Source organism: Pan paniscus, chromosome 2 (genome assembly GCF_029289425.2).
Source record: "Pan paniscus chromosome 2, NHGRI_mPanPan1-v2.0_pri, whole genome shotgun sequence".
NCBI classification, from domain to species: domain Eukaryota; kingdom Metazoa; phylum Chordata; class Mammalia; order Primates; family Hominidae; genus Pan; species Pan paniscus.
The window spans coordinates 163,328,794-163,346,096 of record NC_085926.1 but is presented as its reverse complement, the minus strand read 5'-3'; the positions used below and the strand labels follow the sequence as shown (position 1 = coordinate 163,346,096).

General features: G+C 35.9%; 1 long non-coding RNA gene across 9 annotated transcripts in view; it reads right to left on the bottom strand.

Annotated features, from left to right (window-relative positions):
- LOC117979812 (uncharacterized) overlaps positions 1-17,303 on the bottom strand; it is a 442,597-nt gene that overhangs the window by 200,377 nt on the left and 224,917 nt on the right. The gene's annotated exons all lie outside the window — the stretch shown is intronic.

The window sequence follows — 17,303 nt, the reverse complement described above, 5'->3', positions numbered from 1 at the left end:
ATTTTCAATCCTGAAACTTTACTGAATTCCTTTTTCCTCTCCATGAGCTTTCTGGATGAGTCTTTAGGGTTTTCTAGTTATACAATCATATCATTGGCAAACTGCAACAATTTGACTTCCTCTCTATCAATTTGGTTGCCTTTTATTTCTTTCCCTTGCCTAATTGCTCTAGCTAGGAATTCCAGTACTATAATGAATAGAGGTGGTGAAAGTGGCCATCCTTGTCTTGTTCTAGTTCTTGGTTCTTTCAACTTTTCCCAATTCAGTATAATGTTGGCTGTGGGTTTGTCATAGATAGCTTTTGTTATCTTGAGATATGTTCCTTCTATGTCACTTTTGCTGAGTATTTTAATCATAAAGTGATGCTGAATTTTGTCAAATGCTTTTTCTGCATCTATTGAGATGATCATTATTATTTTTGTTTTGAATTCTGTGTATGTGATGTATCACATCCATTGACTTGTATATGTTAAACTATCCCTGAATCCCTGATATAAAACCAACTTGATCATGTGGATTATCTTTTTAATATGCTGTTGAATTCAGTTAACTAGTATTTTGCTGAGGATTTTTGCATCTATGTTCACCAGGGATATTGATCTGTAGTTTCTTTTTTGTTTGTTTGTTTGTTATATCTTTTCCTGGTTTAGGTATTAGGGTGATACTGGCTTCATAGAATGCTTTAGGGAGGATTCCCTTTTTCTCTCTCTTTCGAAGTAGTTTCAGTAAGATTGGCACCAATTCTTCTTTGAAAGCCTGATAGAATTCAGCTGTGAATCCATCTGGTCCTGAACTTTATTTGTTTGCCTTTTTAAATTACTGTTTCAATTATACTACTTGTTATTGGTCGGTTAAGAGTTTCTATTTCTTCCTGATTTAATCTAGGAGGGTTATATATTTCCAGGAAATTATCCATATCCTCTAGATTTTTTGAGTTTGTGTGCAAAAACGTGTTCATAGTAACCTTGAAAGATCTTTTGTAGTTTTTTTTTCTTTTTTCTTTTTGTATTTCTGTGAGGTACTGTTCTATTTGTCATGTCAGTTGTTGCCTGAATACCTTGGGTTTCTTTTGTTGTTGTTGTGTTGTTTTATAGGCCCTGTGAGATTTATACATTAAACAGTTTCTATTTTGGTGTATTGTAAGATTTTGTTTCAAGATTAGAACTCTTTATCATTTCTTTAGTGCGGCCTTGGTAGTAGCATTTGTTTGTCTGAAAAAATACTTTATCTTTTCTTCATTTTTTGAAGCTCAGTTTTGCTAGATACAAAATTATTGGTTGACAATTATTTTGTTTCAGGAGGCTAAAGACAGGACCCAGTACTTTCTGGCTTGTAGATTTTCTGTTGAGAAATCTGCTGATAATCTAATATGTTTTCCTTTATAGGTTACCTGGTGCTTTTGTCTCACAGCTCTTAAGATTTTTTTCCCTTTTCTTGACTTTAGGTAACCTGACGACTATTTGCCTGGGTGATGATCTTTTTGGGATGAGTTTCCCAAATGTTCTTTGAGCTTCTTGTATTTGGATGTCTAGATCTCTAGCAAGGCCAGGGAACTTTTCCTCAATTATTCCCTCAAATATGTTTTCCAAAATTTTAGGTTTCTCTTCTTCCTCAGGAAAACCAATTATTCTTAGGTTTGGCTATTTAACATAATTCCAAATTCCTTAGAGGCTTTGTTCATTTTCTTTTTTTTTTTTTTTTTGTCTCTCTGTAATTACGTTAATTTGAAAGCCTTGTCTTCAAGCTCTGTCTTCTACTTGTTCGATGCTATTTTTGAAGGTTTCCAGTCATTTTTTATGTCTCTTAAGTTTGTCTTTCATCTCCAAAGTTGTGATTATTTTTCTTTCTAATATTTATTTCTCTGAATAATTTCTCATCCATATTCTGTATTTTTTTATTGTTTTAAAGTTGGTTTTCACCTTTTTCTGGTATCTCTTTGAGTAGCTTAATATCAATCTTCTGAATTATTTATCTGGCAATTCAAAGCATTATTTTTGTTTTGGATTCTTTGCTGTGGTCTTTCTGGGGTGTTATAGAAACTTGTTTTGGCATATTACCAGAATTACCTTTTGATTCCTTCTCATTTGGGTAGACTATTTCAGTGGAAAGGTCTGGAACTTAAGGGCTGCTGTTCAGATTCTTTTGTCCCACAGGTGGTCTCTTGTTGTGGTGCACGCCTCCTTCCACTAGAGATGGGGCTTCCTGTGAGCCACACTGCAGTGATTGTTATTACTCTTCTGGGTATAGTCACACAATAGGGCCACCAGCCTCTGGCCTGGTGCTGGGGAATGTCTGCAAAGTGGCTTGTGATGTTATCTGTCTTCAGGTTTCCCAGCTATGGATACCAGCACTTGCTCTGGTGGAGGTGGGAGGGAAGTAAAGTAGACTCTGTGAGAGTCCTTGGTTGTAGATATGTTTAGTGTGCTGGCTTTCTCGAATGCTTGTTATGCTAGCAGTGAAATTGTCACATGGACAGACTCAGGACCACTGGTTAGCCAGGATGTTGCAGGTAGCAGAATTAGCTGTTGTTTCCTCCTTCCTGAGAACAGGGTTATTCTGTATGAGTTTCTATAATGTCCTGAGTTGGTTGGCCTCCAGCCATGAAGTGGTGCTTTCAAGAGAGCACAGGAGATTTTTGCCTGTCTCATGGAATTTGCAGTGACCTGCCACTTCTTTCAAAGTATCTGGAATTCTTTTGGTTTTCAACAAGCATTGTACCAAAGTGGGTGCATTCCTTCTCTGTCTAGAAGTAGCCATTATTTTATTTCTTTACTGTGCTAACAAACTTGTTTTCACTTTACTTTGTGGACCCTCTCCAAATTATTTCTTGCATGAGATCAAGAACTCTCTCTTGGGGTCTGGATCAGGACACATTTCTGCTAACAATTATATAATTAGTAGAAAGCACTCATTCAAATGATAGCCTTAGTCCTATAAGTTGTTTGATGTTGAAAAGTTACATTTTAATGTAAGTTTATACAATGGAAATAAACACAATCATTCAGCTAACACTTACTGAGTTTCTACTATGTTCTCAGCACCATTCTCTCTCTCTCTCTCTCTCTCTCTCTCTATATATACACATCTTATATATATAAATCTTATAAATATAATCTTGTATAATGTCATATGTCATGTATATCATATATGTCATAAATGTCATATATATGACATATATGTCATGTATATCATATATGTCATAAATGTCATATATATGTCATAAATGTCATGTATGTCATATATGTCATAAATGTCATATATACGACACACATGTCATAAATGTCATATATGTCATAAATGTCATATATGACACACATGTCATAAATGTCACATATACCATGTCATGTATATCATATATGTCATAAATGTCATATATATGACATACATGTCATGTATATCATATATGTCATATATGTCATAATATATATGACATACATGTCATGTATATCATATATGTCATAATATATATGACATACATGTCATGTATATCATATATGTCATAATATATATGACATACATGTCATGTATATCATATATGTCATAAATGTCATATATATGACATACATGTCATGTATATCATATATGTCATAAATGTCATATATATGACATGTCATGTATATCATGTATGTCATAAATGTCATATATATGACATACATGTCATGTATATCATATATGTCATTTGAAGGAAATAAAAATATTTCATGCCAAAATATGGCTCCTCGATATAATGAGTACTTTAAATTAAAATCTCTTCTAGATTAACAAGCCCTGGAATAGGCTTTTCCCCTATCTACATAAAGATAAGAACTGACCTACAAAGGAGAACAATTATTCTTGTTCCTCTCCTTGTTATCTCATTATCCATTACAGGAAAGAAAACCAGAAACATAACTATATTTGAACAGAATCCTTTTCCAGAAACACTGTCTCTAAGATTTCCTTAATTCCATAGAAAACTATTTACAATTTTATTTCTGTTCCCTAGTAACATTTATTGTGCCTTAGTAGAATTCCTCTTTTCTCCCCTGCTCTTCTAACCCGTTTTACCAGGATCCAAGCCTTCATTCTTTCTGTAACCTCAAGATTGTAAATAAGCCTCTGCACCTCATTGGGAAGTTGGTCTTCACTTCATTCTGAAGTCTCCCATGTATATGCCTTTAATAAATTTGTATGCCTTTTCTTTTATTAATTAATCTGCCTCATGTCAGTAATTTTCAGTGAATCTTAGAGGGCCAAGAGCCTTGTCCTCCATACACTGGAAAAACGGACAGTGTTCCTTCCCTAGTGAGGTATATATTTCAATTCAGAGCATATGCAAATCTTATTTTCCTGGTAGAGATTTAGAGAAAGAATTAAGAAGATGACTATAAGAAGACTACTTAGTACATTGCCTGGCATGAAGTTGATGTCCATTAAATGGTAACTAAAAAGAAATATTTATATAAATTAAATATGTTTTATTATCAAGAGAAAAAATTACTTCTAATATTGATATACTCTTAAGATGAATAATCTTACCAATCGTGAATTTAAGATAGTATCTATTCAAATTTTATTGAGGTTATTAGTGCAAAGCAGGAGATATTAGATGAGTTCATCAAAAAACAAATTGTAACACTTCAAAGTTATACAACAATGAAATATTTCACCAAGGGAGAACTTTGTAAATGGCAACCTTTTTCTCATTATGGAGTTGGCAGGTAATGATGACTGGACATGGTGAGATTACTAATCGGCAATAAAGCAGGTAGTGTAACCTCAAATCCACTACCATCCCAATTCTGCAGAGCAAATTACTAAGAGGATGTGTTCCTGGTGGAAATTGGATGTGTATTGTCTAGGAGATTGAAAAAAGACCACTGTGAAATTGTAGGCTGCTTATCATCAGCTCTCTGAAGGCAGGAGTAAAGCCCTGCTTTCTAATATTTGCAAATTCCTGTGATGCTATTATTTGGTACGGTTCAATTATTGCATGCTTTGTTTATTCAACATTGCCAGGGAAGAAAGCAACATTATTACTGAAACATAAATACAACTAAGAATATATTTCACACTTCCATAAAGAGAATTTATAATAAATGTCCATTTGTTCATGCCACAGAAAGAACAATCTTAACTTTCTGTCATATTTTCATCAGATAAGGGTATCTTAGGTTTTGAAAACTGTGTTCTCAGAAAATAAATAAAATAAAGAACATTCAGAGTAAGATTTTTAAAAATTTTTTTAATTTTTCATTTCAATGGATTTTGGGGGAACAGGCAGTGTTTGGTTACATGAATAAGTTCTTTAGTGGTGATATCTGAAATTTTGCAGCACCCATCACCCAAGCAGCATATACTGTACCCAACTGTAGCCTTTTATCTCTTGCCACCCCCTACCTTTTCCCCCCAGTATCCATCAGTTTTGTTTGTTCTTGTTTCTCCAGTTTTGTGAGACGTGACCTTAGATTGTCTATTTTTGCTCTTTCAGACTTTTTAATATAGGCATTTAATCCTGTGAACTTTCCTATTAGCACTGTTTTGCTGTATCCCAGTTTCGATAGGTTGTGTCACTGTTGTCGTTCAGCTCAAAAAAAAATTTTAACTTCCATCTTGATTTCATTGTTGACCCAACCATCATCCAGGAGCAGGCTATTTAATTTCCATGTATTTGCATGTTTTAAGGGTTCCTTTCAGAGTTGATTTCCAATTTTTTTCCACTGTGGTCTGAGGGAATACTTGATATAATTTTGATTTTTTTGAATTTACTGGGACTTGTTTTGTGGCCTATCATATGGTCTATCTTGGAGAGTGTTCCATGTGCTGATGAGTAGAATGTGTATGCTGCAGTTGTTGGGTAGAATGTTCTGTAAATATCTGTTAAGTCCATTTGTTGTGGAGTACAATGTAGGTACTGTAGGTCCATTGTTTCTTTGTTGACCTTCTGTCTTGATGACCTGACAAGTGCTGTCAGTGGAGTATTAAAGTCCCCCACTTTATTGTTTTGCTGTTTATCTCATTTCGTCAGTCTAGTAGTAATCGTTCTGTAAATTTGGAAGCTCCAGTGTTTGGTGGATATATATTTAGATTTGCAATGTTTTCCTGTTGGCCTAGTCCTTTTATCATCATATAATGTCCCCTTTTGTCATTTTTAACTGCTGTTGCTTAAAAGTTTGTTTTATCTGACAGAAAAAATAGCTATTCCTGCTCACTTTTGGTGTCCATCTTCATGGAATATCTTTTTTCACCCATTTATCTTAAGTTTATATGAGTCCTTATGTGTTGAGTCTCCTCAAGACAGCAGAAACTTGGTTGGTGAATTTGTATCTATTCTGCCATTCTGTATCTTTTAAGTGGAGCATTTAGGCTATTTACATTCAATGTTAGTACTGAGATGTAAGGTACTATTCTATTCGTGTGCTATTTGTGGCCTGAATACCTTTTTTTTTTTAATGTTGTTATTGTTATATAGGTCCTGTGAGATTTATGGTTTAAGGAGGTTCTATTTTAGTGTATTTTGAGGAGGATTTGTTTCAAGATTTAGAGCTCTTTTTAGCAGTTCTTGTAGTGCTGGCTTGGTAGTGGCAAATTCTCTCAGCATTTGTTTATCTGGGAAAGACTGACTCTTTCCTTTATTTATGAAGCTTAGTTACACTGGATACAAAATTTTTGGCTGATAATTGTTTTGTTTAAGGAGGCTAAAAATAGGTCCCCAATCCATTCTGGCTTGTAGGGTTTCTGCTGAGAAATCTGCTCTTAATCTGATAGGTTTTACTTCATGGGTTATCTCATGCTTTTGCTTCACATCTCTTAAGGTTCTTTCCTTCATCTTGACTTTAGACAACCTCATGACTATGTGCCCAGGTGATTTTTTTTTGTGATGAATTTGCCAGGTCTTCTTTGAGCTTCTTTCATTGGATGTCTAGATCTCTGGCAAGGCTGGAGATGTTTTCCTCAATTATTCCCTGAAATATGTTTTCCAAATTTTTAGATTTCTCTTCTTCCTTGGGAACACCAATTATTCTTAGGTTTGGACATCTAACATTGTCCCAAAGTTTTTGGAGGCTTCGTTCATTTTTTGAAAAAATTCTTTTGTTTTTGACTTTAATGGTTTGAGTTAATTCAAATGCCTTGTCTTCAAGCTCTTAAGTTTTTTTTTTCTGCTGTTCAACTTGATTGCTTAGACTTTCCAGTGCATTTTTCATTTCTCTAAGTGTGTCCTTGATTTCCAGAGGTTGTATTGTTTTTTATTTATGCTATCTATCTCACTGAAGAATTTTCTTTTTATATCCTGTATCATGCTTTTTATTTAAGTTGGACTTAACCTTTCTCTTGTGCCTCTTTGATTAGCTTAATAATCGACCTTATTAATTATTTTTTGGCAATTCAGAGATTTCATCTTAGTTTGGATCCATTCTTGGTGAGCTGGTATAATTTTCAGGGGGCATTAAAGAACCTTGTTTTCAGGGGGTATTAAAGAATCAGAATTGTTTTTCTGGTTCCTTCTTATTTGGGTAGACTATGTCGGTGGGAAGCTCTGGGATTCAAGGTCTGCTGTTCAGATTCTTTTGTCCCTCGGGGTGCTCCCTTAATGTGGTGTTCTGCTCCTTCCCCTAGGAATGGGGCTTCCTGAGAGCTAAACTGTAGTGATTGTTTCCACTCTTCTGGGTCTAACCACCCAGTGGAGCTACTGGGCTCCAGGCTGGTACTGAGGAGTGTTTTCAAGGAGTTTTGTGATGTGATCTATCTTCAGGTCTTGCAGCCATAGATACCAGCACCTGCTCTGGTGGAGGTAGCAGGGGAGTGAAGTGGACTTTGTGAGGGACTTTGGTCGTGTTTTTATTTAGGGTGCTGCTTTTGTCTTTGTTGGCCTCTAGCCAGAAGGTGGCACTTTTGAGAGTGCATCAGCTGCAGCCCTATAAGGAAATGCAAACTTGCCCTAGGCACACCTGGTTAAGTAGTCAGGTTTCTTAGGCAGTGGGCAGGGCCATAGAGTTCCCAAGAGATTATGATTATGATTTTTGTCTTCAGCTACCAGGATGGGTAGAGACAGATCACCAAGTGGGGGCAGAGATATGGGTGTCTGAGCTCAGCCTCTCCTTGGGCGGGGCTTACTGCAGCTGCTGTAGGGGATGGGAGTGTGGTTCCCAGTCCAATGGATTTATATTCCCGGGGTAATTATGGCTGCCTCTGCTGAGTCACACAGGTCACCAGGCAAGTGGGGGAAAGCCAGCAGTCACAGGCTTCACCCTGCTCCCATGCAGCCTGCAGTCCTAAAGGGTGTTCTCAGTCCCACTGTGCTTCCCCAACACCATCAAGTCTATTTCCAGGTAACCAGTGACCAGGGCTGAGAACTTGCCCCAGTCCACAAGCCTCCCTGCTGAGAAAGCGATCAGACTCACAAGTTTTCTTCAGCATCTCAGGGAGCCTGCGGTGGTGATCAAGATCCTTCTGTGGATTCTCTCAACTTTCCTGGTATGGTCCTGCAGTAGTTCTTGGAGCAAAAGTTCACGATGTGAGTCTCCACACACTGGTCTGTCTGTCTCAGTGGAAGTTGCAAATTAGTCCTGCCTCCTATCTGCCATCATGATTTTCTCTACTTCCAGAGTAACATAAATTTGCCCTGCAATTTATTTTAATCATGATAAAAAATATACGGTAAGGAAATATCCTTCATTATTTAGTGTAAATATAATGCAAAACTTTTAAAAATATGAGGTAACTTGAAATGTTGTTTGTCTTTACCTAAGGGTTGAAAGTATCAAAAATAAAGCACTGTCGACAGCCAGGTACAGTGGCTCACACCCGTAATCCTATTACTTTGGGAGGCTGAGGTTGGCGGATCACGAGGTCAGGAGTTCAAGACCAGCCTGACCAATATGGTGAAACCCCGTCTCTACTAAAAATACAAAAATTAGCCGGGTGTGGTGGCGCACGCCTGTAGTCCCAGTTACTCAGGAGGCTGAGGCAGGAGAATTGCTTGAACCCGAGAGGCGAAGGTTGCAGTGAGCCGAGATTGAGCCACTGCATTCCAGCCTGTGTGACAGAGTGAGACTCCATCTCAAAAAAAAAAAAAAAAAAAAAAAAAAGAAAGAAAGCACTGTCTATATTATACATTTATATTCTTGATTTTGGAGTATGTTTAAGCCATAAATTCTGATACCACTTACTTAGAGTTGGGCCAAACTTCACAGGTTAAGGACATAGATTTCCAAAAGAATGCCCTCACTACAGAGCTGGCTACTAATTTAAGGCTTCTACTACTCCTCAGGTTCAATAATTCACAGAACAAAGGAAAGTGCTATTCTTATGATTAGAGCATTACTATAGCAAAAAGATACAAATCAGAACCAGTCAAAAGAAGAGATTCGTAGGGCAAGGTATGGAAGGATCTTAAATAAGAGGGATCTTTAGCCTTTTCCCCATGGAGTCAGGAGGAATCACCCTTCTGTCATATCTACATGTGACCATATGTAGATTATTGCCAATCAGGGAAGCTCATCTGAGATTTGTGCCCACAGTTTTTATTGGGGTTTTGTTAGGTAGACATGATTGATTCAATCATTTGCTATGAGATTGAACTCAGTCTTCAGCCCCTCTCCTCTACCCAGAGGTTATGCTATTATCACATAGTTCAAAGCTCCTAAACCTCTAATCATATTGTTGGTCTTTCTGGTATGTACAACCTCTATTCTGAGTCATCTCATTAACACAAACTTTCTAGGGGCGCCCATGAATTACCTCCTTAGGACAAATGTATCATCATCAAGGCTCACCAAGAATGATAAAGACATTCCGTTCCCTAAAGATTTACATCCTGTCCAAGGATTTAGAAGCTACTTCTTGGGAATCGGAGGCAAAGGCCAGCCAAATTCTTAATTACATAGGAGTTTATTTTGAAATTTTTATCCCATCAGTATAATCTAAAATATATAAATTGTTATTTCATATTATCTTCACTATTGAGTATTGAGAAATTCAGAAATGTCCACTTGTACAAAGGTTATTTCTAGTGGAAAAGCCCTGGCTAGAAAGTCCACAGCACCGTGTTTATGCTTCAGGTAGCAGAAAACAAAGAGCACAATGTTCAAGCCAGAGGCCACGGGTTTGAGCTCTAGTTCTGTTGTATACTAATGGTGATTTTGGACTAATTGCAGCCTCTGGGTCTTAATTGGCTATTGTGAAATAGATACAATAATAATTCCTATTCTGGCTGAATAACAAGTCGGTTGTAGTTTACGAAGAATAGCTAATGAATATAAAAATAAGACTATAAAACTATTTTTGTTGTTTTGAGATAGGGTCTTGCTCTGTCACCCATGGTGGGTGTGATCATAGTGCAGTGGTGTGAACATAGCTCACTGCAGCATATAAAACTCTTATAGATGTTATTTTTAAGTCCTAGCTCTAACACTCTTTACCTGTGTAACCTGATGTAACCAGTAAGGAACAAAGGGATATGTAGATGTCCTATGACCACAATGTGTTGATGAGCTCACTTAAATTAACTTAATCCTTTAAAGAAACCTGACAGGAAGGTGTGATTATCTACATTTTGAAAGTTAAGAAAATTAAATTGAGAAAGATTAAGTACTTTTCTGACTTCACATAAGGAGTGACTATCAGACCTATTTAGGCTATACTATTTTATGTGACTTATCTAAATGATGGACTGCAACTGTATAATTCCTATGATAACTTCCAGCTGTAAAACACCATGACATTTTCTTTTGAGAGATTACAGATTGTGTGGTCAAAAAAGAGTAGTGGCCATCTGACCTCAGCAGGAAAGAAGGCCAACGTACTGGGAGGGGTTGTGACATCTTTGAAAGCAAATAGTGCAATTGGTTCTCAAAGGCAGATGATAGGTACTAGGTAAGAAGGTTATTTTAGCAGTTGATGTAAGATATGTTATGTTATAGTGACAAAGCACATTAAAATATCAATGGCTTAACATAATAAAAGTTGATTTCTCCTATTGATGCTACATGGAGAACTATAAGGGTTTCACTCAGACACCCAAGTGCTAAGATTGCACGGAAGCTTAAGTTTTCATGGGCAGGGAAGATAATACATCATGAAACAGCTTGTAAAGTTTCTGTTTGGCTATTTTTTTTTTTAGCTTTAAGGGGGCAACAAAGGACAATTCTATTATATGTCTAAAGGAAGGAAAGCTGGACATATTTAGAAAACTCCTATAACGAATACTGTTTCACCTACTTTCCATTTGTATAATATTCTGCAAGTTGCAAATCGCTGTATTCTACATTATTTCACTAATGATGACAATAATGTTGGTACTCAGAAACCAGCACACCAAAATGTGAAGCCTCTTTATCTTCTCAAGATTTGGACCCACCAGGGAATATAATAGTTTTCTTCCCTCTTTGTAAGACCAAAGATATATCCACACCAGAACAGACCTTTTTTTGAAGTAATGACTATCTCCAAGCATCATTTAAACTCCAAAGAGAACTATTTACAAGTTAATTTATGTTCCCAGATCCATCATTTTCCCTAGTAATCATTTATTGCCCTTCGACGGAGTTCCTCTTCTCCCCGTCCCATACATAACCTGTTTTTCTGTAACCTCATTCTGTCTGTAATCTCAAGATGGCATATAAGCTTCTGTATTGCATTGGGAAGTTGGGTCTTCATTCTGAATGCTCCCTTGTATACACATTAAATAAATATGTATGCCTTTTCTATTATTAATTAATTTGCCTCATGTCAGTGATTTTCAGTGAACCTTTATTTAGGGAGCCAAAAGACTTGGCCCCCAACAATAAAAAGCTGCATTAGTAATAGCTCAGAAATAAGCATACATGCAATATATAATTTTAGTAGGCTTTGAGTGCCTCAACTCAAATAAATTATATAAAAGTTTTGGCATTAGACTTTTGTAACCAAAGTAATATGCTGAGGTAAAAAACCATCATATTTATGTAAGAAATTCAAAGTTTGGGGGTTTCAAACCATTTAGTTCAGGAACCAGAATAGATATAAAAATAGTGAAGCAACACAAGCAGTTTTCTATTCTCTGCTGTATACATACACACTTTATCTATCCCATGTGAAAAATAAGTAGAAGAACCATATAAATTACTGCCCAAACTAGGACACTTTGGGAGTAAACAGAGATATTATTAATACTTACAATAAGACAAGTATAAAGCAGAACTATTACACAAAACCAGGCATGTATTATCATCCTAAAAGAGTTCAGAAAGAAATTATCTTTAATGATTTAAAAATTAATTTATTTTTTTCTTTCTATGCTGTAAATATACAACCATAACAGTTCAAGTTGAAAAAGGATTTATTTATCTATTTGTTTATTTAACAAACATGTGTGTGTACTTTATGCCAAGCACTGATATACACTGCAGAGAGAAATAATAATTTGCTTTAGATGAGAATTACAGAATGAAGTTACAAGTTTATAAACACAATTCTTAGTTAAGAAACATTCAGCTGATATGTTTTGTGATGCTGAAACATAGCAGATGATGATTTCTTAACTAATTTTTATAGAAATCTCAAAAACATTTCCCAAATCTTATTTGCTTTAGTTTAAAAGTCTAAGCTATTTTCAGTATAAATTTGAAACTAAGTATATATGTATTGATATGTTTAAAATTAAAATAAATATAAGCAAATTACATTTTGCTTTATGATCTATGTCTCACTAAATACTGTTTGATTGCCTTAACCTATTGAATTTAAAAACAAGAACCATGCAACAGAGGCAATTTCTTTAAAAAGCTTGATAATAGTACAGACATTTCATACACAAACCTAAAATGTAACAACATGAAGATTTTTAAGGTAGAATTTTCTAGCTCTACCATTTGTGGGGATCCTCTTTGACTCCCAAAGTTGGCATAACATTTATTTTAAATTGAAAATATTTGAACTAGAGAAGATGCAGCAGAAATCTTATTGGAACTTCCCTTATCTGCTAAAGTATAAACTCCCCAAAACATAGCTGTTATTAACCCTCCCCAAAGGGAGTTTCCTGCAAATTAGCTGCCAAGAAGATAATCCATTTCTGTTACCATTAAACAACACTATGGAATCTCTCATACTCTCTCATTGGAGCCCTAAAATCTTTCCTTTCATTAAGTTTATATATAGAAACATTTACTTCCAGCTATTCTATGACTTTTTCCATTATTGAGAGCTCCTTCATAAGCATATAAATCAACATCGTCTTTTCTCCTGTCAATATGTATATTGTCATTTAATTTCCAGGCCACCAACCACTGGACCCAAGTGAGAAGAGAAAAATATTTTTTTTTTGCAACACATTCTTAGGTCTGTGATATAGTTTTATATTTTTCCTTTGAAAAAGTAACCTTTTCTCCTTAAATGATTTCTAGACAGTTTAATAAGCTGTACTATGGTCCAAATGTGTCTCTCCAAGCCTTACCATAGGTTTTATATGTTGACATGTGGAGACACAGTAATAAGGTTCTACAAACGAGGATAAAAGCCCTCATCAGACACTCAATCTGCCAACACCTTAGACTTCCCAGGCTTCAAAACTAGGAGAAATAAATTTTTATTGTTTACAAGCTAACCAGTCTATGGTATTTTGTTATAGCTGCCCAAAAAAAATGAAGACAAGGTAGTATTGCTTGAGGTAGTGAGTTTTTAAAATATTCACGTTACTCGATTTTAAAATTAGGAATATCAAATTTTTATTAGAAAATAGTTGTGAGATTAAAAAGATTATATAATTTAAAAATGACATGGCAATTTGGAATGTACAGAGAGAGTTTAATGTAAATGTTTTGATGAATGAATTATTTTAAACACTAATTAATTGTAGTTGTGAAGAAATTTAAAAAGTTATTCTACAAATATAGCAAAGATAAATTTAATTAGAATTACCACAGTTATTCCAGAAAAAATAAATAAATACAGAACACAAAATATTCTACAAAATAATCTAAAATAGCAGTAATAGCTTGACTACTTATCCAGAACTTTATGCAACTGAGAAACTGGAAAGTACAAGGCCTAGCCATTGAACACAAAACCACTAGTTGGTGATAGTCCCACAAATAGAGCTTGCGGCTAGCTCCTAGCTAAATGTGAAATAGCAAATGAGAAAATTCACCTCAGTAGAGTAAGCAGACCCAAAAGTCCCCTTTTATGTGAAAATTATTTTTTAATGTTGTCATAAAAGATATTCTAAAAGTATTTTCTAATACTTACTCAGGTGGTTTGGATAGCCAATAATAAGCAATTAGGAGGGAGTATTTTTTTCTAGCAATGGAACATCCATAAAGTGTGCCAAAAAAGAGATATATGTCATGTCAGTCCAAAGCATTTGTAGTACACAACTGCACAAAATGTCAGGCTGAGTAGAGGTTAATGAAGCAAGGAAGAAAACAATAGGAAAGAAGGGAGGAGGAAAAGAGATATTTTTTAGTAACTTCTTGCAAAGAGAAAACAAAAGGAAGCTACAGATTTAGAGACTATGATCTTTAGAAAAAGCTACCAAAAGGATCTGATAAGAAAGATAATAGTATATCTGTCAAGGACAACAAATCTTGCCTTTCAAAGTTCTAATGACACAGGAGAGAATGAATCTGAGTGAAGGCTCGATCTCTCTTTACAAATGCAGGACAAGGTAAACCACAGGGGAAATAACCAATGAAGATGAATAGAAACAGAAGAAAGTCACGTTTCCTTTATCATTCAGTTTCCTTCAGGTTGCATCATACTATCAAATATTTTCATCCTTTATCCACACCTTTCCCTTTCACATGCCCTTGAGTAAAATGAGCATTTTATTTTCCCTGGCATCACTCCTTCTTCCTCATTCTTCTCATCTCTTTCTCCTTTCCTTTCAACTGTTATTTCATACAGAGATACAATACCAGTCACCACTGTGTTTTAATGCAGTAAACCTTCAATTCTACACATATAAATTCTGGAAAAAAATTGAAAATGTAAGTTAAAGTGTAATACATTTACAGAGATTTCATTCTTCATATATAGCATTAACACAACCACAAAAAGAAGCAGAAATAAATCATTCCAATTTTATCTTCATAAGGAAAGATTATGACTACTTTTCTCAACAGTAGTAAAACACTCAGTTGATACAAATGGGTGTGAGTATTGGTTACATTACTTATGGTCGTCTGTCTTGTATAACGTTTAAGGGGAATATGTAATACTTTCCTAGATTTTAAATTAAGACTTGTGAAAAATAATAGTGAATATAATTAGATTATCAAACACCAGCACATAATTAGAAAACTGTCTATTTATATACAGAAAAATGTGTAACATGTAAAATGCATGTATCATATCTGAAATTTTTATGATTTTTAAAAGTACAGATTTTATAAGAGTAATAATAATAACAAAAACAATGCCAAGAAAAACAGCCAGAAATTCTGCCAAGTGCTTTATGATAGAACACGAGCAGAAAGAATTAACCTCAAATTCTCATCATGGTCACTATTACCTTAAGGAATAAGTTTTGTTGGCCAGGTGTGGTAACTCACATCTGTAATCCCAGCACTTTCGGAGGTCGAGGCTGGCAGATTGACTGAGCCTGGGAGTTTGAGACCAGCCTGGGCAACATGGTGAAACCCATCTCTTAAAAAAAATACAAAATGACAGGTGCGGTGGCTCATGCCTGTAATCCCAGCACTTTGGGAAGTGGAGGGCAGATCACCTGAGGTCAGGAGTTCAAGACCAGCCTGGCCAACATGGTGAAACCCTGTCTCTACTAAAAAATACAAAAATTAGCTGGGTGTGGTGGTGCATACCTGTAATTAAAGCTACTCGGGAGGCTGAGGCGGGAGAATCACTTGACCCTAGGAGGTAGAGGTTGCAGTGAGCCGAGATGGTGCCACTGCACTCCAGCTTGGGCAACAGAGCAAGACCCTGTCTCCAAAACAAAACCAAATAAAAACAAAACAAACAAAGAAAACAACAACAACAAAAAATTAGTTGGGTGTGGTGTGGTGGCACACACCTGTAGCCCCAACTACATGGAAGACAGGTAGGAGGATTGCTTGAGCCCTGGAGGTTGAGGCTGCAGTGAACCGTGATTGCACCACTGCTCTCCAGCCTGGGTGACAAAGCAATACCTTTTCTCCAAAACAAAAAAAAAAAAAAAAAAAAATTAAATGTATTGTAAAACATGCTTTTAAATCATGTATTTAAAAAATTAACATATAGCACCTTGGCATATTTAGTATTTTGGGTTGAAAACATCCAAGAAAACCACAGAAACAAGTCTCTTTTACCTTATTCCACCCCAACCCTCCCCTTCTCCCCTGAAGAAGATCGTAAAACCTAGGAAGAATTTTTTGAACTTCCCCTGAAGGAGTCATAAGATACTCATATGAGAGGTGATGTCCCTATACCCGAGGAAAAGGAACATTCTTCTATCTGGAGACAAAAGGTCACAGGGAAGAATCTGAAGAACAGTCCTTGCTGCTGTAGGGACAATGGAAAACTTTCCCTTCCTCTCTCAAGGCTAGAGTCTGCGGAAATAAACTGACAATAGAGTAACAGGAGAAAAGGCATACAACGTTATTAATGTACAAATGTGCATGGGAGCCATGCAAAATATGAGAATCAAAGAAGGGCCAGATGAGGCTCAAATCCTCTCTTTATAGAGGAGAGGAAAATGGAGGATGTAGGCAATTTTTAGGGGATAGTAAATGATTTTCAAAGGAATTGATTGGGCCCAAAAAGAGACAATAACGTGTAAATAATTCTCTCTAGAAGTTGAATCGACGGAAGAATAGATAATAGCATTTGACAAAATCTATATAGGTGTGGTGACTTTTCTCAGTCTTCCTTTCTGTGATATGTGGTTTATCTTTCCTGGCTAATGGAATCTCAAGGAAGTGATCGAAGGCAATTATATTACTTAAGGAGGAGCTTCAGGTAAGGGAACTTTAGAGAGAGAGTTCCCCTCTGGGGAGAAAAATAGAAGATCAGAAGATCCTTGGTTCTGAGGCTGTTTCTAAGGCCTTTTAAATTTCCTTCAATGTGAAATGCTCAGCATGCCAAAGTGCCAGATTATGGGGAATCATTTTATGAGCTTCAGCACTGAGTTTCCCCCAAGTTATTAACATTTGATTGATAAAGTTTAGGAAACACTACTCCAAAATACGGGAACTTGGCATTTGAGGAAACAGCAGAAGCAGAAAAGTCACTCTCAACTTCCTCTTGCCCTTCTCTCCTAAAGCAAATAATAAAACCCAGAAAATTTAGTCTTTGACCTTCTACCACTTTTCTCCCCTGGCAGGCTATTAAGACCTTCATGAGAGAAATGTCCTCGC